Source organism: Phocoena phocoena, chromosome 2, assembly GCF_963924675.1.
Source record: "Phocoena phocoena chromosome 2, mPhoPho1.1, whole genome shotgun sequence".
Taxonomy (NCBI): domain Eukaryota; kingdom Metazoa; phylum Chordata; class Mammalia; order Artiodactyla; family Phocoenidae; genus Phocoena; species Phocoena phocoena.
The window spans coordinates 131,836,395-131,858,849 of record NC_089220.1 but is presented as its reverse complement, the minus strand read 5'-3'; the positions used below and the strand labels follow the sequence as shown (position 1 = coordinate 131,858,849).

Below are 22,455 nucleotides of genomic sequence, written 5' to 3'. Positions count from 1 at the left end.
TTTGAGGGCATTAGCCTGCTGTGGCCCCTTTGCCTGGCGAAGCAATAAGGCTATTCTTTTCTACTTCACCCAAAACTCTGTCTCTGAGATTTAATTCGGTGTCAGGGTACAGAGGCTGGATTCAGCTTCAGTCCCTCCTGGGCAAATGGGTGGGCTGCTTGCTGTAGGGGAGAAGAGACAGTGGACTTAACTGTTGTTGTTTAAAAAAAAACTTTGCTTTATGACCCTATGGGCACAATGGTGGGGTCTTTCCTAGGGAGTTAGAAGCAGCCCATGCAAGAGAGGGGCTTACGTTCAAGTTAGGGGCTGAAGCTCAAGTTCCAGTAGCTTCCCAATATATAAGCATTTAAATTTAAATTTAAATTTTGTATCTATCTTTGATTTTTGTCTTTAAGTTGTGACTTTATCTGATATATATTTTCAACTTGCATTCTTTGTTTTTTCTTGTCTTCCTCCCCCTGGCTGCTCTTAAGATGGTTTGCAATGTTTCTGTGTCAGCAATCTGTGACTCAGGTACCCCCTTTCAAGTCCCCATGTGGCAAGGGCTCTAGGATGGATGGGAGATGATGCAGTTTCTCGCCACCCTGCCCCACAGGCTAGTAGAGTGGAAGCAGCGGCATTGTCCACCTCCCACTGAGACGCCTGGAGTAAGCCCCTGTGCCCCTGAGAAGTCCCAGCCTCAGGGACCCTTAGGGCCCATGGTCTCCCTCAGCATCCCCTTAGGATCTTAGTGTCAGGGAGCCCAGACTCTCACTCAGGCCCCATGTCCATGCTGCTCAGGGGACCCCAATTTCCAGCAGTCCCTTTATTTACAGGATCTGCTGCTTTGCTTATCTATGCTGCAGAAACCTCTGAGGCTCATTTCCAGGAAGTCACACAGTTCATGAAAGAGGAAGGACAATTTTGTTTTGGTTTCTAGTTCTGTTATAAGTCAAACAGATAACAAGCCTCATCGGCACCTATGTGTGTGTGTGTCTGTGTCTGTCTCTGTGTGCATACGTGTCTATTAGATTATGATACTAGACAACCATATATAAAATACGTGTGCATAACTGGATCAATAGATGATATGATGCTAGACAATAGAATTCATTACGTAAATATATTTATTTACGTAATATTACACTGCCTTCTGCCACAAAGGATTTGCATAATTTGCCTTAATATTAGTTCATACTTAAGAATATTTATGTAATCTAATGCAAACAAAAGATAAATGTTTCTCAAACCAAATGGAACAGCTATCTCCTGCCATCGTCTGTAACACATTTCTGCCTGTTAAGTGCCAGTGGGATGACTGTGGATGCTTCAAGAGCCGGCGTCAGTTCTGTCATGGGAAACATACAGGGAAGAGCTCAGTATGGGTCCCCTAGGACTTGTCTTCAGTTTTTTGGTTCAACCACTAGATATTATAAGCTTTGCCAGAGATGTTGAGGTTGCGGCTGTCATTTACACTTGCCATACTCGGGAGAGGCTGAAACATAAATGCAAATGCCAATGTACTCAGTTGCAGTGGGTACTGCATTTGGCCGGGTAACCAGCATGGGTCACCCATCACATCTCGATGGACAATCTGCTCCGAAGACCTCATTAGGAATCAGAATTTTCCAAGACAGCAAAGAATATCAAAGGATGGATGGGGCATTTCAACTAGCACGGAGCATGGAAATGGCATGGGCATTAAGCCACCATGTCCAGGCTCTAATTTTTGTTCCAGTACTTAGAGTCATGTGGCCTTTAGCAGAGACTTTATTCTCCCCGAGCCTCTTCTATCCTCTTCTGTATAATGGGGATGGTAAGTGGGGTTGTTCTGAAGAATAAATGCTCTAGCTTGTCCCAAATATTATCTCATTTCATATTCACAACTGTTCTACAATGTCAAGACCATTGGACTGGCTTTACCAACAAGAAGAGAAAGTACCAGACCTCACGATCCCAGTTAGAGGACACACTGGAATTCAATGCTAGGTCTCTGACTGCCCATCCTTCTTCCAGCTCTTCCCATGACACTCTTGGCCTCTCCTTGAAGAACATGGTAGTAGGAGGCCATTAGGTAATGTCATTTTTTACTGCCCACATCGGTATTTCAGAGAGTATAAGAACATAGTGATTTGCCCCTGTCATAAACATCTACAAAAAAACGCCATGATAAATTTTCTCCTCCTGATACCCCAGCAGCCTTGACCAGGGCAGTATATTAAACACATTTTCCAGCTGTTTCTATGATTTCATTATCATAGCAGGTGGGAAAAGAGAGTCCCACAAGACCTCAGGGACCTGTTAGATGCTCCATCAAAATTTCATGGAGTACTTAATTAAAATTTTCATAATTTTTAATCCAGATGAAGGAAAACATTCAGAGAGGTGTAAATAAATTGCTAAATCGGAACACAAATTGGGTGAAAATGAATTTCAAAGTTTATTAAATAATTATCACCATCTCTCTCCACTCACCAATTCATCCTTGCTTATTATAAACCTTTAAGGAACCTTAAAATATTAGCCTTTTTGGCCACCAAAATATGGTATTCCTAGAAATTATATGTTTGTGTGTTCCTTTTATGCATGAAAATTAGAATGTTGTGCCTTATTAGTGACATGTGGGACTTGTCACTGTAAAATCTGGGCTAGGATATGAGCTTCCCTATGTATGATCTCTCTAACCTTGAACAAGTTTCTTCACTCCTTTGGGGTCATTTATAAATGGGCCCAATGGTTTTATCTCACCAGGCCGTTCCAGAGCATAAATAAATTAGCAGATGTTAACATAATTAATTTAATAGTATAAACATGTATTCTATCTGCAAAAATGCCTACAGGGGAGGGTGGATATGGATGCAGGTGTGGTTTCTGTTTGGAGTGGAAAAGTGTAAGACAGGACTGTTCAATTAAGGAAAAAAGCACACACACACATACACAGGTGTTGATGTCCCATCAAGCTGGATTAAAACCATGACTTTATTACATACTAGCAAGATTCTTAATCTATCTGAGACTCCAATGTATAAAATGAGCTTAATACCTACATTAAAAAGTTGTGGATATAAAATTGCACAATGGCCAGGAATAGACGCAGGTCGACATAGAGATGCAGGACTGGGCAGGGGGAGAATTTGACGATCCCCATCTTTCCCCCTTCAGTTCCTCCTCCAAACACAAGCTGCGGGAATGCTATGATGTACCAGGAAGAGAAAGAGTGGGACAGCCACCACGAAAAGCTTTGATTTCTTCCCCTTTCTATTGCTGCTTCTCTCTCCTTGGGACTTGTGCTAAGAGCCTGAACTGTACAATTTCATATCATTTAAGAAAGAAGAGATATTAGTTCAAGGGGCAGCCACTTGGCAAACATGAGAGCCTGTTTCAAGACATCTTTATAAGCTCTGTCCCCATCGGGGTGCTCCGCAGAGCTGCCCTCCTGCAGAGCTAACGGAGGCTTCAAGACCAGGCTGCTTGTGTCCCGTGGCAGCAATTAGAGAAGCTGCCTTCCAATGCAGGGCTTTATTTTATCCTGTGATTGCTAGGGAAAGCTACAAACAGCATCCAGCAGACAGTGATAGCATTACCTGCTATCATTGTCAATTTCTATTTCATTTATGTTCGGCTGCCTTAAATGCTGGAAAAGCAGTTTTACTTAAAAGGCTGGGCTCTGCACTTCCAGGTTTATCAGAATAAAGCAGAAATCAGGTGGGTTACTTTTAAGGGCACAGGGAAAAACACAGTTTGGTGGCAAGAGGTTTTGAATTATAGTGGGCAAAGATAGCCAAGTTCAGCTTAAGACTTTAAACATCCAAATCGGTGCATTTAAAATGAATGCCCCCATAGACTCCATCTGCACTCTCATGCCTTTTGTTATCAACATAAAGCAAGCTGCTCAGCAGTAGTTCTCATAAATTCCAAGGATTAAACCGCACAGATTGCATTTGGGATTCAATAGCACATTCTGAGAATGAACAGTGTTTTTGTCTGGATACTTTTCAATAGTAGCAGGAGCAGTTATTGGTTTTTGAGAATTTAATTTGGAAATGATAATAGTTATTTATTGAGTACTTTAATGTACTAGGTAGAAACCATTCAAGGACTGTATATACTATTTCATTTAATTCTCACAAAACCATATAAGATACATAATATTAAGGATGAAGAAATCGAGACTCAGAGAGATAATTAACTTGCCAAAAATCCAATAACTAGTAAATAGTAGAGATACAGAACTTAAGAAAGAGGAAATATTAGAGATTCAAGGTGACAGCAGATCTTTCACACTCAGAAAACCACATCTTTTCCACCTGGCCTCAACTCTGATATATGCAAACTAAATATTGCCATATTTCTCCAAGTATAAGATGACATCAATTGTAAGATGCACCTTCATGTATCACAAAGGAAAATAAATCTGCCAATTAAACTGACAATTCCAAGACACATTCTGATTTCAGAAACGTAAAAATGTAGGGGAAAGAAGTACCTTTTAAGATTCATGAAAAATAGTCATTTCAAAGCTAGATGGACATATAAAGAACTAAGAAATAATATGATGGCCCACCTTGAGGTCAAGCAGATGGGATACGAGGCATATTCTGGTTATGTCCAAAGCCAAGGATAAAATTCAGGCGGAGTCACTGTCACTGTTTCAGCACTTCTGCCTGAAGGTGGCAGTGCAGGCCACTGGATATGGCCTTTGGCCGTCCTGGGGTACGGGTTTCAAAGGAGGACCAGGAACTGATGGGAAACTTGTTTTCACAGCATTAATTTTAATCAACCACTTCTGTGCTGGTTCAAACATCAGTATCATTTCTGTCCCATTTCCCTCTCTTTTCCTGTTTTCTGGTGTCTTCTTTCTCCCCATTAACTCTTTTTCTACCCATATTTTCAAAGTCCAAAACAGGTAGACTTGGAAGGGAAACAAAACTATCCTTCTTTTCCTTCAAAAGTCAAATCAGAAGTTTGGACGTTAGCTAAAGAGAAGGAAGCGGTGCCTTGATTATTCTATTTTTCTAGGATGTTCTGGTGTCTTGATTATGTCTATCTGGAGAATATTCTAGATATAATCTCAAACTAGAGATTATTCTATCTGGAATATATTTCTCAGGTAGATCTTCCAACCTCTTGATGTAGCTGGTGATCAAATCTATTTGTATAACTTTCTTCCTAGAATCTTCAGATACCTCTCCAAGGCCCATAGAATGAAGTCTGAGCGTGTAAACTTGATTCTAGACCACTTCCCCTACTTCCTTACCCACCACTTATGCCAGGCTCTGGCTACCTGAGTACACCTGTGAACACAGTGTCCATTCCCAAACCAGGAATCTCCTTGAAATGTTCTTACCCCTGTTCTCTGCCCATAGAACATGCTCATTCTTCAAAACTAAGTTCGGTTCTTAAGCCTTTTCTCACTTAAACCTCATTGCCCTCCACATACAGTCCTTAGCAACTGTCTGTGCGTACGTTCATTGATAGCTGGTGGTTCCATTAGGTATCATGGTGGCAGTATTTCTCCCTGCCTTATTTATGTCTGTATCCCAAGCACCTAGCATAGGGCTGGGGTTATAGTGAATATTCAATTGATATTTATTGTATGAATAATTGAATGCCTCTTTTCTAAAATATATATCAGAACTGATATTCCCTGGGGAAGTTATTTTTAACTTTTGCACATTAAAATCACCTGGGAAACTTTGAAAACTCCTGATATTCAGATCATGAAATCGGGAGCTCTGAGGGTGGGGCCCAGGCACCAGTATCTTTTAAGGCTCCCCAGGTGATCCCAAGGTACAATCAACATTGAGAATCACTGTCATGGCAGTGGTTCCCAAATTGTGGTACTATGATCATCAGTCTCAACATTACTCTCATCTTCTTTGAAATGAAAAATCCTGGCACCAACACCAAACTATAGAATCAGAAAGGTGGAGAGGATGGTGATAAATATCTGTGTTTTAACAATCCCTTCAGGTGATGCATTCTAAAGTTTGAAAAGCACTGTCCTAGAAGTTTACTTGAAATAAATTTATACAGCTGAGTAAATGAATCGTTCCCTCTCTTTTTTTCTGATTTTATTCTGGCCTCTATTTCTTCCATACAGCCATGCTTACAGACAAATGACAAACTCATTTTAGTTGATTTTTTTCTGACTTAATTTGGTCTTGTGATCAACATCACTTTATAGTAAAATAGCTTGAGAAGATATTTTATATGCTTTTTCAATTCTTAAAACAACCAGGGAAGTATTATTCTCCTGGCTGTTTTTCAACTTAAACAACCTAATCTTATACCTAAAGAAACCAGAGAAAGAAGAACAAACAAAACCCTACGTTAGTACAAGGAAAGAAATCATGAAGATCAGAGTAGAAATAAATGAAATAGAGACCTGAAAAACAATAGAAAATATCAATAAAACTAAAAGCTGGTTCCTTGAAAAGATAAAGAAAATTGATAAACCTCTAGCAGATGCATCAAGAAAAAAAAAAGGGAGAGGGCCCAAATCAATAAAATCAAAATTAAAAAGAAGTCCCCACCAATACCACAGAAATACAAAGGAGGATAAGAGACTACTATGAACAACTATATGCCAATAAAATGGACAACCTAGAAGAAACAGGTAAATTCTTAGAAAAGTATAATCTCCCAAAACTGAACTGGGAAGAAACAGAAAATGTGAACAGGCCAATAACCAGTAGCGAAACTGAATCAGTAATTTTAAAAACTCCCAAAAAACAAAAGTCCAGGACCAGATGGCTTCACAGGTGAATTCTACCAAACATTTAGAGAAGAGTTAACACCTATCCTTCTGAAAATAATCCAAAAAATTGCAGAGGAAGGAACATTTCTGAATGTATTCTATGAGATAAGCATCACTGGATAACAAAATCAGACAAAGATACCACAAAAAAAGAAATTACAGGCCAATATCACTGATGAAAATAGTTGCAAAAATCCTCAACAAAATACTAGCAAATTGAGTGCAACAATACATTAAAAAGATCATACACCATGATCAAGTAGAATTTATCCCAGGGATGCAAGGATTTTTCAATATCCACAAATAAACCAATTCAATACACCACATCAACAAATTGAAGAATAAAAACGATATGAGCATCTCAATAGATGCATAAAAAGTTTTGATAAAGTTAAATATTAATTTATGATAAAAACTCTCCAGAAAGTGGGCACAGAAGGAACATACCTCAATGTAATAAAGGCCATATATGACAAACCCACAGATAACATCATAATCAATGGTGAAAAGCTGAAAGCATTTTCTCTAAGATCAGGAACAAGACAGGGATGTCCACTCTCACCACTTTTATTCAACAGTTTTGGAAATCCTAGCCACAGCAATCAGAGGAGAAAAACAAATAAAATAAACCCAAACTGGAAAGGAAGAAGTAAAACAGTCACTGTTTGCAGATGACATAATACTATATACATAGAGAATCCTAAAGATGCCACCAGAAAACTACTAGAGCTCATCAATGAATGCAGTAAAGTTGCAGGATACAAAATTAATACACAGAAATCTGTTGCATTTCTATACATTAACAACACTAGCAGAAAGAGAAATTAAGGAAACAATCCCATTTACCATTGCATCAAAAAGAATAAAATGCCTAGGAATAAACCTACCTAAGGAGGCAAAAGACCTGTACTTGGAAAGCTATAAGACACTGATGAAAGAAATTGAAGACTACACAAACATGGAAAGATATACCATGTTCTTGGATTGGAAGAAACATTTGTCAAAATGACTATACTACCCAAGGCAATCTACAGATTAATGTAATCCTTATCAAAATACCAATGACACTTTTCAAAGGACTAGAACAAATAATTTAAAAATTTGTATAGAAACCCAAAAGACCCCAAATAGCCAAAACAACCTTGAGAAAGAAGAACAAAGCTGGAAGAATCACTCGCTCCCTGACTTCAGTGTATACTACAAAGCTACAGTAATCAAAACAATATGGTATTGGCAAAAAAAAAAAAAACAGACACATAGATCAATGGAACAGAATAGAGAGCCCAGAAATAAACCCACATATTTATGCTCAATTAATCTATGACAAAGGAAGCAAGAACATACAATGGGGAAAAGACAGTCTTCTCAATAAATGGTGCCAGGAAAACTGGACAATCACATGTAAAAGAATGAAACTAGAACATTCTTTAACACCATATGCAAAAATAAGCTAAAAATTGATTAAATACCTAAATGTAAGACTAGGTACTATAAAACTAGAGGTAAACATAGGCAGAACACTCTTTGACATAAATCACAGCAATATCTCTCTGAATCCAAGTAAAGGAAATAAAAGCAAAACTAAACAAATGGGAACAAATTAAACTTAAAAGCTTTTGCACAGCAAAGGAAACAACTTACTGAATGGGAGAACATCTTTGCAAATGATTTGATGGTTAAGGGGTTAATATCCAACATATATAAATGGCTCATACAACTCAACATCAAAAAAACCCCAAACAACCTGATAAAAAGTGGGCAGAAGAATTGAATGGATGTTTTTCCAAAAAAGGAAATGCAGATGGACAACAGGCATGTGAAAAGATGTTCAATATCGCTACTCATCAGGGAAATGCAAATCAAAACCACAATGAGATATTACCTCACACCAGTCAGAATGGCTATCTTAAAATAAAACACAAATAACAAATGTTGGTAGGATGTGGAGAAAAGAGAATCCTCGTACACTGTTGGTGAGAATGTAAATTGGTACAGTCACTGTGGAAAACAGTATGGAGTTTTCTCAAAAATCTAAAAATAGAATACCATATGACCCAGGAATTCCACTCCTGTGTATATATCTGAAAGAAACAAAACCACTAATTTGGAAAGATACATACACCACAATGTTTATAGCAGCATTATTTATAATTGCCAGGGTAAGGAAGCAACCTAAGTGTCCATCAACTGATGAATGGATAAAGATGATGTGATATATATACATATATATATATATCACATATATGTATCACATATATATGTATGTACATATCACATATATATGTATATACATATACAATGGAATACTACTCAGCCATAAAAAGAATGAAATTTTACTATTTTTGGCAACATGCGTGGACTTGGAGGGCATTATACTAGGTATAATAAGTCAGGTAGAGAAAGACAAATACTGTATGATATCACTTATATGTGGAATCTAAAAAATACAACCAACTAGTGAATAAAACAAAAAAAAAGCAGACTCACAGACATAGAGAACAAACTAGTGGTTACCAGTGGGGAGAGGGAAGGGGGAAGGGGCAATATAGGGGTAGGGGGAAAAAAGAAGGATTATTATGGGACTATATGAAATCATGTGTGTGAGACTTTTGAAAATTGCAAAGCACTATAGAACCTAAAGAATCCTTCATTCAATTAAAAATAAACAAATAGAATCAAAAAACAGAAAAAAGAGAAACAGACAAAAAAGTAGTTTTATGTTATGTGTTTTTAAAACACAATTTAGACAATAAAAATAAATAAAGGAATGGGAGGCAACTGGCGGGGAGTTAAATTTTAGCTCTGCTTTTTTTTTTTTTTTTTAACATATCAGTTTTAATTGTCAAGGTTATTCCAGGGCGAGAGTTCATTTCCAATCACTTCTCTCCAGCTTGTGTTCCTCCATGGCCCAGCCAAGAACATCATTCCAGTTTATTCTCGAGTCTGCTGTCTTCCAACCTCCCCGATGAGGCCAGAGAGAGGGGCGCGGCCCTGCTGGACCTGCAGCAGCAAATCATCGTCAAGTCCAACAAACCAGTCGATCGTGGTCGGTCAGCGCCGAACACACCCATCTTGCTTCGAGCCCCAAGGTGCAGACAGACGTGTGTTCTGAATGATGCACAGACCTCTTCACTCCAGTGTCAGCGTCCTCCAGCCTGCAGCCAGGGTAGACCTGAGGTCATAAGGCTATGCCGATGCAGTGGTGCTTCAGTCTGCAAGGCAGGACCCCTTTGTGCAGCTGGTAAAAGTCAACAAGCTGGATCAGGTCAGAGAATTTGGTGTTCCTGTCGTCAAGCCTGAAGGAGGTCTGCCCGTCATCCTCGCAAGGTAAGATCTGGACATTTTTAATTTTCTGATGATGACACAATGTGAGGACAAATGCCTTTGTGTTTTTTTGTTTGTTTGTTTTTTGAGGTACGCGGGCCTCTCACTGCTGTGGCCTCTCCCGTTGCAGAGCACAGGCTCCGGACGCGCAGGCTCAGCGGCCATGGCTCACGGGCCCAGCCACTCCGCAGCATGTGGGATCTTCCTGGACCGGGGCACGAACCTGTGTCCCCTATGTCGGCAAGCGGACTCTCAACCACTGCGCCACCAGGGAAGCCCAACAAATGCCTTTGGATTACTCTGGCTGCCACGGAGGAGAAAAAGCCCACCCACGAGCCCCTGCTGCTTAACGATCCGGCGTGACTCCTCCCTGGAGATCCTGCCGTGAAACCAGTGCTGCGTCCTGTGAATCACTGTACTTAGGCTGGAAGGGTGGAGGGGGCTTTGGCTCTCGAGGATATTCATCCGCCTGCTTCGCTTCCTCCAGGCGTGGCCTTCTTCCAGGGCTGCACTCTGAGCCTCAGCCGGATTCTCGATCACTCTTCCCGTTTGCCCAGAAACATCCATGGTCACAAGGGAGTTATCAGAGACACTGTGCACTGGAGTTGAGAAGGGGGACAGCACGGCCTTCCTCTGATGAGGGATTCTGTAGTTCTGGTAAAGGAGCATTCCATACTTGAGGAGCCTGAAGGCCGTCATCCAGCACGTCCGCTCTGCTCGTCCTCGGCACAGAGCAACTGCAGCTCCTTGGCCTCGTTCCTGACTGTTTGGCTTTATGCAGAAGCCGTAGTCTGTGGGGGCACTGTACTGCTTCCTGCCACCCATCAGGGAGAAGATGCGGCTGCCCTCCAAGTCGGCCAGCAGCTGCAAGTGTCTGGGCTCCTTTGAAGCTGCTCCCTTTGTGGAGCAATAGAGGCCGGATCGCCGCAAACACACGTACAGCTTCTTCCACGACTTCCTTCCCAGCTCCTTCACGTGCAAAAACCCTTGAATCTCAGGACAACTACTGGAGTTTAAAAAATTCTGCAAAAGCTGGGTCTGACTGCCATTTGACTGCTGGCACCAGGTAACCATCTGTTCTGAGAAGAAATTCGTGGTATTTTTTTTAAATTCGTATTTTGCATAATTCTTCCTGAATAAAACTTTACTTTCACTTGCCATGCTGCTCTCTACCTGGACCACAAGCTCATGGTCTTCCAAGCACCTTTCTGATCCCAGGTGTGGGTGGTGCTCCACCAGAGTCCAGCTGTTGTCGTCCACACAGTGACTTCTGTAAACCAGCAACTGGCACAGGTCCCTGGCTGTCGTGTCCGCCAGAATCTCCACCACTTTGCTCGTCCCCTCTTCGCTAAAGACTTTAACATCCTGCTTTGCAGCAGCCGGGCCAGGAGGTAAGGAGCCCGGCGTGAGCGCAGGGGTGAGGGGTGGGGGGGCTCCCGGGGCCGCAGAGCTCGGGGAAGGGGTCGGGGATGGCCGGCGGAGATGACGTCCTCAACTGCTGGTCCTCCTGCTGCAGACGCCTTGGTGATTCGCCAGCCGGTGAGGCGGCGCTGGGAAGCCGGGTCCTGCCAGATTTCCAGGACGGTGAGGAGATGTCTGCTCCACCTGGTCCTGGTAGTATGGATGGTGCAGAAAGGAATCTGGGCCGACCGCTAAAGCCATCGGTTCCTTCCTGCCGTCTTCAAATCGCGTGGACTGGGCCGCGGCACCTGTCGGGGATTTTCTGGGGTTCTGGGTGTCTGGTGGCCGCCTGGCTGGACCGAGAGGACCCAGGTGAGAAGCGGCGGCCGGTCACGGTCACGGGGCCGTCGTCCCCAGCAGCCCCCTCCTCGGGCTCAGCATGGTGCCCAACCCCAAAGCTGCCGCAGCGCCGCTCCCGGCCGCCTCCACCCGGCCGCCCGCGACCCTCGGCGCGGCTGGGCGGCGCCAGCGGGGCGAGGGCGGCGCGCAGGGCTGTCCCGGCCCCCGCGCGCCGCCGCCCGGAGGCTGCGCGCAAACTTTGGGCTCCGCGCCGGGCTCCACGGCCTCCGAGCGCCCAGCCCGCCGCGGCGCGCCGCTCGCGTCCCTCCCTGCCTCCTCCCGTAGCTCTGCTTTTGACAAATGACTTTACCATTTTTATGTTTCAGTTTTCTTACTTATTGAGGCAATTGACCTAAATAATCTTTAAGGTCCTTTCCAATCCTAAACTCCAGCTGCATAGCTATGGGGGCATGTCTTAGCCATTGACTCTGAATAAGACAAAGTTCTCTATAGAACAAAATTTTGACTTCCAAAAAATCCCTCAACTATGCCCAATAGTATCAGAGAGAGAATCAATTCACACTTGGTGCTTAGCGATCAGCTTCTCACAAAGTAATTCATGCTGGAATAACATGATGATAATTTGAAAAAGGATAATGTTTATCTTAAGGTAAATGAGTACCTAATTATTAAATATTCATATTGTGTTCATTGTATTTTTGATCGTTAATCTTTATTGTCTGTGTGCAAGAAAAACTAGAGCAAAGGTCATTAAAAGAAAGATAATTGTTTTAGAAATTATCCTAATGTCAAATGAAGATGGTCTGAAAGAAGGAAGTGATAGAGAAATGAAAAGGAAGGAATAGAGATGAGAAATGTTGAAGGTGAAGCTTGGTGGGCATTAGGAATGTACCAAAGGTGCTTCTGAGACTTCAGTACAAATGGATTAGGGTAACAATGATACAATCAATATTTGTAGAAAGGATGGTAACTATGTTGAAATACACAAGAGAGAGGTTGGGTCCAGAGATAAAGAGATATCTTGATGAGACAGAATGGTTTTGGATGGAGTTTTGAGACAGAGGAACAGCCAGTCTTGGGCTGAGCCTTGGAGAAGGGCTGCAGTTAGCCAAAGACATCACATTTGGAACAGGTGCTTTAGATGATATACAATTTAATAAACAAGGGAGTTTGTGAATAAGGAAGAAGAAGCCCTGAGATGGGTGTAAACAGGAAGGATGAGGAAGTGATAAAGACAGAGGAATGAGGTCAAAGACACAGAGGGTGGGCCAAAAGACTGCCCTATACCAAAGGGCAGAGGAAAGCACCAACAGGAGGTGTTGGTTAGCATCAACACTTGCTAACGTGTATGGGAGGGAGGACACTCAAAGTGAGAAAATTCCAGAAAAGGTAGAAAAGAAAGATTTCTAGGACTGGATGGGAGAATTAGCCAATTATTCCTACTTGGTATAATAGGAGGGAAAGATGAGAGAATGAATGTTAAAAGAGAGTTTATTAGTCAAATATATTGCTAGAAACCATAGCAGAAGAATTTAGCTAACTCATGCAAACAGCAATGTATTTGGAAGGATTTGGAGCAACTATCAAAATTCATAGGAAGACCAGATAGCCAGGCTCAGAAAAGGGCTAAACCAAGTAACACTGAGTTCAAAAAATACATGCAGGGGGCTTCCCTGGTGGCGCAGTGGTTGAGAGTCCGCCTGCCGATGCAGGGGACACGGGTTTGTGCCCCGGTCCGAAGATCCCACATGCCGCGGAGCGGCTAGGCCTGTGAGCCACGGCCGCTGAGCCTGTGCGTCCGGAGCCTGTGCTCCACAGCGGGAGAGGCCACAACAGTGAGAGGCCCGCATACCACCAAAAAAAAAAAAAAAAAAAAAAAAAAAATACATGCAAGTTCAAACCATAGGATGAAGTTAGGTTAGACCACTGCCACTGGCACGGCTGCCACTTGGACACGCAAACTGACAGTACAAGTGTTATCCTTCCACAGGTACTGTCAACTCAAAACTCTGAAACCCGCAACTGTGCTGCCAAGATTCAAAAGCCTGGTGGCATGTATCTTATTGGCTAAAGCTCGATCACCTGCCCACTCCCTCACTGCCATGACTTTCAAATGTACTTGACCCTTCTGCTTTGGCAGGCAGAGCTGAGACATACTTGGTTTCCTACCAGGACACCCAGTGTGAAATTCCCTCAAAATGTAAGGTTCTTACAATCATGAGTAGCCAAAACAAGAGAAACATATCCACCACATCCCGCCTTACCATTTCCCAGACCTGCACTTCAAAAACAAAAGCAAAACAAAATGCACAAAGGCAAAAGGCTTCTGCCTAACTTAAAAACAACTCACCCTTTTACAACGAAAAATATTCTACTCCCCAGACCATGGCAGTAAAACCTCTCCTTTTTAATCAAGCTCCCAAGACCTGTGGCCAACATCTATTCCTGTTTTCGTTTTTTGGTTTTGTAGCAATTTTATTCTGATACATTGAAAAACCACAAAATAATTACTGTGAGTGAAAAAATGTTGCCTGCCACATCAGTAAACAAAAGATGTTGCAGTCATCAAGCCATCGCATTACAGTGGCCTGACGGTGCACCCTGAAGGAACTCAGGATAGAAACAGGATGCCTGCCATCAAGCCATCAGCCACTGTAGCCACTCCTTAATGGTGCACCCTGAAGAGACTCAGGATGGGAAAAACACAGGATACTGGCCCCATATAGCTGAGGTGCATATCAAAGGAATGATTTCAATGAGCCCAGACTATTGTATCTTCCCATGCACAGAAAAGTGCTAAATTCATTGACTTGAGATGTCTGGTTTTCTTTAATTAACAGTAACCTTTTGGTGATCTGACTACTTGGTTTTTGTTGCAAAAAGTCCTATATATCCTGGCTCCTCCCTTACCTCTTCAGACTGACACAGACTTAAGTCCTCACTTTTCTCCACCAAATAGAACATAATTCTCAACTCTTAGGTTGTGCGGTTTTTTTTCAGTTGACATTACAAATGCATACGCAATGTTGGTGGAAACAGAAAAATAAGGAAGTTAGTTAAAACATTTATGTGGAACAATGAGGAAGGAAATTCTGGGTAATGGCTCTAGTCATTTTCTTTGCAACAGGTCTGGACTATAGGTAATATTGATGGCTTACCACACCACAGCCCACTACTCCACGTCTTCTTTGCTTTCTGCCACACTTAGGTAACTGCGGGGTGCTTAATCATTGGGGCGACCCAAAATGTCATACGTGAGTATTTTAGCGCCTGGTGGTCCTGCATGTGTAGAGTTACAGCAGTCTTTCAACTGTTTCTCACTAACTTTCTTGTTCTTTTTTTAAAAATGCTTCAGTTATATTTTGGATAGAAACAGAGATGATATTACTTGATAGTAAATCAACCCTACTGTATAACTATAAAGTGATACCCTTTACCACATGGTAAGATTTTAATTATCAGCCAGCCTATTCCTGCTTTCTTCATGGAGGCTTATGTAATATAAAATAATAAAAAGATGGCTGTATTCCCACCAGGTAATTTAAATCCCCACTCAAATCCTACACAAGGGGCCCCTACTGTTTATTATCAAAATAAAGATTTTTAACAAAATAATGTTTAATAACAAATCAAAATAACTCCATAGCCTTAAGCCAAACTTTGGCTTTACCTATGTAAATAATGAATAATAGATGCCTCTCTCTGATTAAACCATTTTCTATTCAAAGTAGAACAAGAAATATTTCACACTCTAATTCTTATGCCATAGGCAATGGTTATGGACTAAATTGTGCCCCTCATTCTTATGTTGAAGTCCTAACCCCCAACACCTCAGAATGTGAATGTATTTGGAGATAAGGCCTTTTAAAGAGTGAGTAAGCTAAAATGAAGCAGTTAGGGTGGGCCTAATACAATATGACTGATGTCCTTATAAGAAGAGGAAATTTGAACACACAAAGAAACACCAAGGACTTGCCGGCACAGTGAGAAGACAGCTACCTGCAAGCCAAGGAGAGGAGCCTTAGAAAAAGTCAAACCTGTTGATAGCTTGGCCTTGGACTTCCAGCCTCCAGAACTATGAAAAAATAAATTTCTATTGTTTAATCCACCCACTCGGTGGTACTTTGTTATGATAGCCCTAGAAAACTCATACAGCAACCAATTTAAAGAAACAAACAAAATCATTAGTAAAGAAAAAAATTTGTTAATTACCATCTGCATTCATTGGTGTTTTAAATATTTTTCACATATCATAATTGTATAAATTTTATAATTCTTATTAAGAAAGCATACTTGAAAAGCCCAATGGCAAATCAGTTTTAAAATGTTCCTGCAGCTTTGGGGCAGGCTGTAAGGATCATCTTCAAAGTCTCCCAACTTACTTGATTAGAAGGCCAAATATTTGCTGTTTGTATTATTCTGAACTTAATTTAAGTGATCAGGGTTGTTTTTCTTTCAGCAATAGCTTTATTTGATTAAGGGCATTAGGCTTGACTTCCAAATTTAACTGGCCATTTACTGAACATACTGATAAGTGTCTTAGGTCAACCACCCCAAAATATGACTCTAAGTCAGCATAGTACAGGAGATTTATGAAGTAATTCCAAGGGAAAACTTGTGGAAAAGTGATGAAAGCAGGAAAAGGAAGGGGAGGAAGCCAAATAAGGACATGGTTTCAGGCAAAGTGTTAAGAGAATCAGTTCAGTTTATCCCAAAGGAGATCTCTGGGGTGCACTTTGCACCTCAGCACTGGCTTGACCCAAGGCAAGGGTCATAGAGCTTTCCAACTCCCAAATTCATCAGTCATTGGCTTAGAGGCAAGGAAATTCCCAGAACCTACCAAGGACAGTCTGTTGAAAAAAGAGCTACAGGTGCTGGTTATTGAGAGCAAAATCTCCTTAAAGCCCTGACTCCAAACCGTAGAATTAAAGGAACTAAGGAGATCTGGTGGGAATACCAATGTTATACATTATGGTAATCATTGGATTATTTTGTTATTTCAATTTCTCTGTAAGGTTCTGGGCCATATCCTGGAAGGTCTTCATAACTTCTGGAGCTGGCATAGCTTTAAGAACTTCAGCATCACTAAGATTTTTATTAAGCCTAGACACTCCTATCATTTCTACCATGCCCCCTTCTACTCCAGGAATTCCTTCAGAAAAATTATCAGGCATTCCCCCAAGAAAGCCACCTGGAATGAGTTAACTGAGCTGCAATTATAAATGAGATCATTTTCTTAATTTCTCTTTCTGATAGCTGGCTGTTATTGTATAGAAATGCAACAGATTTTTGCATATTGATTTTGTATCCTCCACATTTACTGAATTTGTTTATTAGTTCTAATAGTCTTTTGGTAGAGTCTTTAGAGTTTTCTATTTGTGATGTCATCTGCAAATAATGACAATTTTACTTCTGCCTTTCTGATTTGGATGCCTCTTATTTCTTTTTCTTGCCTAATTGCTCTGGCTAGGACTTCTAATACTGTGTTCAATACTATGTCAAATAAAGGTGGTGAAAGGGGGCATCCTTGTCTTGTTTCTATCTTAGAGGAAAAGATTTCAGTTTTTCATCACTGAGTATGATGTTAGCTGTGGGCTTGTCATATATGGTCTGTATTATGTTGAGGTACATAGAATGTCATTTTTATTTTTTCTCCCATTGGGACCTCTCACATTCTTCTCAAGCCTTCTTTATCCTTTCCTTCCTCCCTTTGATCTTTTTCTCTCATGACATTCTTCACTTATACTCTCTGATGTTCTATATTTTTCTGTGCTGTTGGTTGAATTTTTTTCAGCATTGTGCTGGCACCCTCACTGTAATCCAGTTTACAAGCAAAAACAAAATCATGGGCTCCTTTTTCTGTGTCTCAGGAGAATGTGTGCTTTCTCCTGTCACTTTAGGCTGTGCTGAATCAGGATTTGTTTTCATCTCTATGACACAGCTTTGGATGGGAGTGTTTAGCAGCTTCTGCACATTGAAGAAGTCACTTACTCTTTTGGCCTAAACATTGACCAATTGAGAATTTGGCTTAATATGGTATGGCAAAAGTAAGTATATGAGAGATGTGAGTCATATCCTGATACAACTTAACTGTGCCTTCAGGGCCTGCTGAGACCTAACCTTTGTGTAATTCTACATGACGCTGTTTTGCTAAGTGGAATAAACACACAGATCCTAATGAGTAACTCAGGACCTATGGTCAGCTGGTTTTGTATAACCAGATAAATTTTTATCAAGGCTCGATAGCAAAACAAAAGCTCTTTCTGTAAAGGAGAATAGCTTCTTGCTGAAGAATAACTCTACAAAACCCCAGTGGTCTGAGATTCCCCTACTGGAGATTGTCATAGTCTCATATAATACCTTGATCTACTTCCAAACTTTTAAGTACCATCCACTGGATCTGATTAAACTACAATCTGGACTGTCTAGGGAAACTTCTTTTGTTCTGGGCCCAATTCAGATTGGGACATTGTATTAGTTTCCTACAGCTGTTGTAACAAGTTACCACAACCTTGGTTGCTTGACAATAGGAATTTATTCCCTCCCATTTCTGGAGGCCAGAGTCAAAAATCAAAATGTCAGCAGGGTTGGTTCCTCCTGGAGGCTCTGAGGGAGAATCCACTCCATGCTTTTCTCTAGCTTCTGGTGGTCGCAGCAATCCTGGGCATTCCTTGGTTTGTAGATATATCACTCCAATATCTGCTTCTGTCTTCACGCTGCTTTCCCCTCTGTGTCTGCTTATATCTTTCCCTTTTCTCATAAGGACACTGTCCTCAGATTTAGGGCATGCCCTAAATCCAGGATGATCTCATCTCAAGATCCTTGACTTAATTACATCTACAAAGACCCTTTTTCCAAATAAGGTCACATTCATAGGTCCTGGGGTTTAGGACATGGGGTTTCAATCAACTACAGAAATCTTTCTGATTATTCAATTATTAGCTTTAAATATCCATCCAAATAAAGTATATGTTCTTAATAGTACACAGTTCAAGGTGAAATAATGTGTCCTTTACTTTGGAAAAAAAATATTCCGACCTATCTCTGACCATGAAATAGAAGGCTGTTATATTTTCACAGAATTAATCTCCTACTCCATGATATACATGAGTTTTATTAAGGCCAAAGAACCTGCTTCTCTTCGGATTCTAGGAGCTCATGTCACCAATATATTTGACCTATGTGATATCTTATGAGAAGGTAAGCGAGTCATGTCTCTGTATATTAAATTGTGGCAAGTGCCAAACAGTTGAAATAATTCTGAGCTAAGATGGTGATGACACAATGCAAGGTATCTAGCTAGGTAAAATAAACTGTATTCCAGTGGCTCAATAGGAGGACTTTTATTGATTTGCTCTTGGAAAAAGAGTACTTCCAAATAGTAGATGCGATTGATGTCACCACCTGCTAAGCTTAGGTTAATTTTCTAGGTAAAATAAACTGTATTCCAGTGGCTCAATAGGAGGACTTTTACTGATTTGCTCTTGGAAAAAGAGTACTTCCAAATAGTAGATGCGATTGATGTCACCACCTGCTAAGCTTAGGTTAATTTTCATTCTCTAAGACCAGTCCAAGACCAACTGACTCTGGCCAACTTTGAGAGTTAAGTAAAAATAAAACAGAAATCTGTACCCCTGTATCTTTCAAGAATTTTTATAGTAGGAATTTCTCCACAGAAATTGTAATACATTTGCATTATTATTTTTGTAGCTAGAGAGCTTCAGGAGCCTCAACTTGGCTCTTCCTACCTTAATAGACCTTATATTAAATATAGAAAGCATGTTTATCCAGGATAGAGGATATATGTAGCAACTCTATGCTCATGAACCAGATAATTGATGACAAAAAGGGTTTGTGACCGACTAGAACTATGAGAGGCATTTGTGGATCAAACCTCCATTGACCCCTGTAAGACGATATTCTGACCAGTGGAAAACCATGTTCTATGGAGTTCCCAAGAATTGGTGTAACATATAGCTAGTGTCCAGTGATCCTCAAAAAGTCTGAGTATCTCACTTTCCTAAGGGAAAAATAACCCTGATAAATACCTTCAGGAAAGTTGCCTAAAAGATCCAATATGTGTACTTCTTACTCTTTTTTTCCAAAACCTGTCCTCAAGGGAAACCCAGTCTGGGAATTAAGCAGTGAGTCATGACATTTTGATTCAAATTAGGCTTCTATTCTCTAGACCAGGAGTTATGTTTCAATTATAAAAACAGTGGAAAGGGGTATTCCCACTTTGGGGAAGATAGACTAGATGTATTTTTCCCTGTTCCTCTCACTAAGTACAACTAAAACTCCTGGACATCTCTATTAAAGAAGAAATAGGCACACCCACTAGCATAGCTGGAGACAGTCCATTAGTGCTCTGGGGTTGCTTTTTCTCTGTATTCCCTCAATCGCTGAAGATGCTCTCTTGTTTATCCCCCAAAGTTCAGCAGACTCTCTGGGGCTTGCTCTAACATGGAACAATAATATTATAATTAGTTCAAGAATGACAATTCTATTATAACTTCACTTTTATCTCCTGAGATGTTCAGACACCTTGCCAACACTCAGATTGTAGCTTTGTCTGAAGATGGGACTAACTATGAGAGGAAGTGGGAAATCCCTGTACAGAAGTGGAAGAAAGGAAAATTGTGATCTGGTGCCTGTCCTCATATGTACATAATATGTGGGGGGTTACAGAATGCACTTGTAATTTATAAATTTATGCTGACAGATATAAGCTTAGCCAAAACATTTTTTTAGGGAAAAAAGAGTGATTCTTATCACATTTGCTGTATTCTACGTCTCGACTTAATTATAAATTACAAATAGAACCCACCTAATAGTCCATGTTAACCAACCTTCCTGCTTTGTCTCAGAATGAGGGGTTTCATGGAACATAGGAATTTCATTGCTAAACCTGAAACAGTCCTGAGCAAAATGGGATGAGTTGGTCACCTTACCTAGTACAAATACCCATCATATACCAAGGGTTGGCAAACAATCTGCTGCTTATCTTTTGTAGATAAAGTTTTATTGGAACACAGCCATAGCCATTCATTTACATATTGTCTGTGGTTGATTTCACATTGCACTGGAAGAGTTAAGTGGTTGTGAGAGAGACTGCATGGCCTGCAAAGCTGAACATATTTACTATTTTGCCCTTTACAATAAAAGTATGCCAACTCCGGATCTACACATAACTTGGAGGAGATCTTGAAGAGGAGCTGTGTGCAAAGATAGCTAAAGGATTCATTAAGGATGACCGAACCCACATCTGAACTAGGTACCATACATACTTCACTATAGATTGACTAGCATAAAGTGGCTTTACAGGCACGCCTCAGAGATACTGCGGGTTCCATTCCAAATCATTGCAATAAAATGAATATTGCAATAAAATGAGTCATATTTTTTTTGTTTCCCAGTGCATGTAAAAGTAGTCAATTGAGCGTGTGATAGCATTATGTCTAAAAAAAGCATATATACCTTAATTTTATTGCTAAAAAATACTAACTATCAACTGAGACTTCAGCTAGTTGTGATCTTTTTGCAATAGTAACATCAAAGATCACTGATCACAGATCATCATAACATATAAAAAAATACTGAAATGGTATGAAATATTGTGAGAATTACCAAAATGTGAGACAAGGACAGGAAGTGAGCACAAGCTGTCCAGAAAATGGCACCAATAGACTTGCTTGACCCACGGTGGCTACAAAACTTGAATTTGCAAAAAATGCATTATCTGCAAAGCACAATAAAGTGAAGCACAAAATAAAGTGTGCCTGCACAGGTGAAGTTTTGGGGTTTTTTTAACATCTTTATTGGAGTATAATTGCTTTACAATCATGTGTTAGCTTCTGCTGTATAATAAAGTGAATCAGCTATATGTATACATATACCCCCATATCTCCTCCCTCTTGCATCACCTTCACAACCTCCCTATCCCACCCCTCTAGCTGGACACAAAGCACTGAGCTAATCTCCCTGTGCTATGCAGCTACTTCCCACTAGCTATCTATTTTACATTTGGTAGTGTACGTATATCCATGCCACTCTCTCACTTTGTCCCACCTTACCCTTCCCCCTCCCCATGTCCTCAAGTCCATTCTCTACATCTGCAGCTTTATTACTGTCTTGCCCCTAGGTTCTTCAGGACCCTTTTTTCTTTTAGATTCCATATATATGTGTTAGCATATGGTATTTGTTTTTCTCTTTCTGACTTACTTCACTCTGTATGACAGACTCTAGGTCCAACCACCTCATAACTCAATTTCATTTCTTTTTATGGCTGAGTAATATTCCATTGTATATAGGTGCTACATCTTCTTTATCCAATCATCTGTCAGTGGACATTTAGGTTGCTTCCGTGTCCTGGCTATTGTAAATAGTGTTGCAATGAACATTGTTGTACATAACTCTTTTTGAATTATGGTTTTCTCAGGGTATATGCCCAGAAGTGGGATTGCTGGGTCATATGGTAGTTCTATTTTTAGTTTTTGAAGGAACCTCCATACTGTTCTCCATAGTGGCTGTATCAATTTACATTCCCACCAACAATGCAAGAGGGTTCCTATGTCTTTTGGTTGGAGCATTTAATCCATTTACATTTAAGGTAATTATCGATATTTATTTCC

The 22,455-nt window shown here is 40.7% G+C and overlaps 1 pseudogene; it reads right to left on the bottom strand.

Annotated features, from left to right (window-relative positions):
* Window positions 1-9,917: 9,917 nt before the first annotated feature.
* On the bottom strand, window positions 9,918-12,176 carry LOC136118514 (growth factor receptor-bound protein 10 pseudogene; annotated as a pseudogene).
* Between the last annotated feature and the right edge of the window lie 10,279 nt (window positions 12,177-22,455).